This window comes from Abramis brama, assembly GCF_963993115.1.
Source record: "Abramis brama genome assembly, chromosome: 2".
Classification (NCBI taxonomy): domain Eukaryota; kingdom Metazoa; phylum Chordata; class Actinopteri; order Cypriniformes; family Leuciscidae; genus Abramis; species Abramis brama.
Window position 1 is genome coordinate 14,302,277 of NC_139964.1, and position 5,390 is coordinate 14,307,666.

The following is a 5,390-nucleotide window of genomic DNA, read 5'->3' on the forward strand; positions in this document are numbered from 1 at the left end:
ATTATTCTCTTAAAAATACAAACATCTACATACATTTTGTTCACATATTATGGTAGGCCTGTTTGTGCTATATAGAGTGAATTTACACCTCAGACCCCGGAGGGTTAACTTCCAGATTGGTATTAATGAATCAGTAAATTGATTCATTAATACATGTAATTCATTAATGTTTGCAGATGGGGTGGTGGCGCAATGGATAAGACACATGCCTTTGGTGTGAGAGACCCGGGTTCGAATCCACTGTGAGACATCAATGTGTCCCTGAGCAAGACACTTAACCCCTAGTTGCTCCAGAGGCGTGCGACCTCTGACATATATAACAATTGTAAGTCGCTTTGGATAAAAGCGTCAGCTAAATGAATAAATGTAAATGTAAATGTAAATTGGAGGTTTATCAAATGCACGTCACAGGTCGGGGTGGAGCGCCAGCGGGCCGCCCACCCCTCGCTTGCGTACCACCCCTGAGGAGCTGACCGAGGACACGAAGGAGGCAGACACAGTATTAAAAATAAATGTTCTTTATTAAATAAAAACAGTTTAACGTCTCTTAGCATTCATTTTTTCAGGGAGCAGGTTCTTCACTGGACTCAGACAGAGAATGGAAGGGACATGTGCTTCACAGCTTTAGCAGGTTCTTCACTAGCCTCAGACAGATAATGGAGGGTACGCATAACTCACAGCTTTAGCAGGCTCTTCACTGAACTCAGACAGATAAGGGAGAATACGTATAACTCACAGCTTTAGCAGGCTCTTCACTAGCCTCAGGCAGATAATGGAGGATACATATAACTCACAGTTTTGGAAGCAGGCTCTTCACTAGCCTCAGGCAGAGAGTGGAGGATACGCATAACTCACAGCTTTAGCAGGCTCTTCACTGGACTCAGACAGAGAGTGGAGGATACGCATAACTCACAGCTTTAGCAGGCTCTTCACTAGCCTCAGTCAGATAATGGAGAATACGCATAACTCACAGCTTTAGCAGGCTCTTCCCTAGCCTCAGTCAGATAATGGAGGATACGCATAACTCACAGCTTTAGCAGGCTCTTCCCTAGCCTCAGTCAGATAATGGAGGATACGCATAACTCACAGCTTTAGCAGGCTCTTCACTGGACTCAGACAGAGAGTGGAGGATATGCATAACTCACAGCTTTAGCAGGCTCTCCTGACTGCTTTGTCGGACAAAAAAAGGCGGATTCGGCGGATTATGATTGGCCAGATCGCCTGTCAATCAAACTCCCCGCGAAGGGTCGATTCTCATTGGCTGCCTGCCAATGTGGCAGGTAGATTGACAGTGTTACCCGCCAATTGCAGAATTCACCCGCATATGGCGTGTGGTCGGGTGTTAATTTCAGGCCCTGGACGCATGTATCATTCCTATTTTGCACCCGCACACAGCAGACTTTTTCCCTCCACAGACGCACGTCGGTAAACTAAGAAATACACTTGCGCTCCCGGGGGCGGTTCAGCGCAAAGAGGAGGCGTGTTCCGGCACAAACGTTCCCTGGTGCTATTTTGCAGGTTTAGAAAACAATTCCGCCACTGGCCGAAAAAACCTAGTTTAAAAGTCAGAGGCGCGTTGCTCATGTTATTTTAAGGGCACATGCTTGGCCATAATCAATGTAGCGTGTGCACAACGCGCATACACTTTGATTCTCTCATCTACACAGAAGCAGCAGTTTTCATTTTTGCAAATCATACATTATTACGATAGATAGATAGATAGATAGATAGATAGATAGATAGATAGATAGATAGATAGATAGATAGATAGATAGATAGATAGATAGATAGATAGATAGATAGATAGATAGATTATAATGTGTTTGTGTTTCTCCATCCCCAATGTCACTTCTCTGTGTTTTACGGCCCTGATGAGAACGTCGGTCTCCTCGGCTGTGAACCGCTCCTGGCAAATCCGCCGTTATAATAGCAATCCGCCATTGAACAAGCGCGTCTGCTCTTAAAGGGAATGTGAGATAACACTCTGATTGGTTTATTTCACATTACGCCCAAACCACACCTATGAATAATGAAGCTACTTCAGACCAACCCCTTTTAGATTTGCGTCGGGCGCAAGAGTCATTTATCCCGCCGGTATAATAGCAACAGCGCCCGAGATCCGCTCACAAAGTTACTTGCGTTTTGTGCTTGATACTTGCGTTTCAGATCGTTAAAATAGGGCCCTATAAGTGTAATGGTCTTTAATATTTGTTATGCTGTTATTCTGATTTATTGAATGTCAGAAACGTGTGGAATTTTACAACTAGAGCCTTATTGTTTTCTGCCTTTTATTGGAAACATGAACAACACGGATACTCAAGTTTTAAAACATTAATAATCTCAATGAAGTAAGATTCATACATGATAAAAAAGCATAAAGAGAAACACACTTAACACACATAGTGATTACACAGTTTTACATAAATTCATTAGGCGTTTACTTTCATTATCGCACATCCATCTATAAAACGATCGCCTGATTACTTCAGTCACACGTCATAATGGCACTCCTGTCAATCATTCAGAAAGAAAGAAAGAAAGAAAGAAAGAAAGAAAGAAAGTGAAAACATTAATATTGAAATATGTCAATAAAAGCATCAACAACATGTGTCAAGAGGAAAGGCTAATATATTAGGTTTTGTCTCTATCTAGTGGGTATTCTTACTTGCTCGAAGATTTTCATACAGAGACGAGTCCAGTTCGGTTTTACAATCATCAAGTTGAGCAGCCTTTATGAATGAAGACAAAGTAAAAACAGGAGTGTGTTATTTAAATCCCCATATTCTTAGTCAATATAGATATTTTCACACTGACATTGAGCGTTTAATTTCTTTTGGCTAAAGGTGAAGAGAGTTTAGTCATTTGTAGGAAACACTTACAACACTTACCGTTACATTCTCATACACAGGATCACTCAGTTCAACATCATAAGCGTCGCGTCTGTCATGATCAGGTCTGGGATGATTCATCTTTGCCATTAAAGAAAAAAAAAAAAAACAGAATAAAGAGAAAATAAATAATGTCTATAAACAACTCACTAGAAAAATTTTCTGCTGTTCTGAGCAGAATATTCAATTAGGAAAAGTAAATTACATAGACAATTCAGATCATAATTTATTCATACCGCAATGCATGATGGGAGCCATTAATGAGTTGTGATTGGTGGCAGCCACTGCAACATACTTTATTATTGTCACCATTGTTGAGATTCACAGGCTGATTATTGATGTCTGTGTTTTAAATGAACTTATCTGAATATCTTTTGATCAGAACAATGTTTATAAAATACTGATAATCATAGGCCGAAGAATCACAAAACTGCTGCTAACAAGTAAAACCAAACTATCTCAATAAGTTTCCTTTTTCAGATCACAGCATGATTATGTCAAAACATAACCAACACTATAAGATAATATTTTACTTTGTTCATTTATCTGTTATAAATCAATAACAGCAGACAAACAGCAGTAAATATTAAAGTAAACATATAATGGTCTAGAGCCCAACTAAAGCAAACACCCATCACCTTAATGGTAACTTACAATTTGTGATTTTCTCCTTCAGTGATTCTGCTTGTTAACATCAGGTGTCTTCAATAATGCTCAATCATCACTAAATTAATCACTTAATTATCTCCTCAGCCCTAAATGCTGCTCCATCTGAAAGCAGGTGATGGTGATTTACTACTAATCAAGGAACCGGCTTTACTGACGAGATGCGCATAACAATATCGCGATTTAAATCGCCCAGCCCTAGTACACAGTAAATTCCCCAGTGTTAAATTAACACTGCTCAGAGCACATATGGTCCCACTCTACATGGTGTTAAAGTAACACTGAAGCGTTAAAGTTAATGAGACAATTAAGTGATCAATTGATTGATGATTGAGCATTATTGAAGACACCTGATGTTAACAAGCAGAATCAATGAAGGAGAAAATCACAAATTGTAAGTTACCATTATGGTGATGGGTGTTTGCTTTAGTTGGGCTCTTGACCCTTACTGTATATTATTAACTTTAGACTTTGTTTGTCTGCTGTTATTGATTTATAACAGTCAAATGAACAAAGAAAAAGTGTGATCTGATAGTGTTGGTTATGTTTTGATATAATCATGCTGTGATCTGAAAAATGAAACTTATTGAGATAGTTTGGTGTAACTTGTTAGCAGCAGCTCTGTGATTCTACAGCATATGATTATCAGCATTTTTCTTATAATACAATATATTTAATAAACATTGTTCTGATCAAAACACTTTCAAATGAATTTATTTAGAAACACAGACATCAATAATCAGCCTGTGAATCTCAACAATGGTGACAATAATAAAGCATGTTGCAGTGGCTGCCACCAATCACAACTCATTAATGGCTCCCATCATGCATTGCGGTATGAATAAATTATGATCTGAATTGTCTATGTAATTTACTTTTCCTAATTGAATATTCTGCTCGTCACCATTGTTGAGATGCATAGACTGAATCTTTATGTCTGTGTGTGCCTAAAAGAAAGACTTAAAAAAAAAAAAACTTTTAAGAAATCCTTTATATTATATCTAAAATTCTGGATATTTATGCAGAATCACAGATATGCTGTAATCAACAACATAAATCAAAAACAAAGTTCAAATGATGATTGTCATAACATAACCAACACCATCAGATCACTTTTTTTCTTTGTTCATCTGGCAGTTGTAAGTCAGATACAGCAAAAATTAATGTTAATAAGTTAAGGGTCAAGAGCCCAACTAAAGCAAACACTGATCGCCATAACGTTAACTTACAATTTGTGATTTTCTCCTTCAGTGATTCTGCTTGTTAACATCAGGTGTCTTCAATAATGCTCAATCATCACTCAATTAATCACTTAATTATCTCATTAACTTCAACAATCTTGAGTGTAGTTCTACTGTTTCTCTTTCCTTCATTGATTCTGCTTGTTAACAACAACAGGTGTTCATCACTAATGCTCAATCATCACTCAATTGATCACTTAATTGTCTCATTAACTTTAACACTGCTTCAGTGTTACTTTAACACCATGTAGAGTGGGACCATATGTGCTCTGAGCACTGTTAATTTAACACTGGGGAATTTACTGTGTAGGCTACTTGTCACCGGAGTGTAACGTTTGTCCTCTTCAGAGCCAACAGTGCTTTCATCGTGGAAGCACTTACATGCAAAACACTGTATATGTTATGAATCTTACACGAAATTCACCTTCATCACAGTGTAACTGATGGTAATGGTAAAACCTGTATCAATGCAACCTGTTTTTAGCTTTGCCTTATGTTACTAGCTCGTTACCAAATCAAACTCAATATATTTTAAACTTTACCCGTATCGATATGCTAGCTTGATAGTGAGTAAACAGCCATGTTAGTTGTTTAT

General features: G+C 38.1%; 1 long non-coding RNA gene across 1 annotated transcript; it reads right to left on the reverse strand.

Annotated features, from left to right (window-relative positions):
- Positions 1–2,292: 2,292 nt before the first annotated feature.
- On the reverse strand, positions 2,293–3,028 carry LOC311077757. Its single transcript, XR_014604977.1, has 3 exons — positions 2,889–3,028; positions 2,666–2,729; positions 2,293–2,510 (listed from the first exon to the last, which is right to left on the reverse strand). It is a non-coding gene; the product is annotated as an uncharacterized lncRNA (long non-coding RNA).
- Between the last annotated feature and the right edge of the window lie 2,362 nt (positions 3,029–5,390).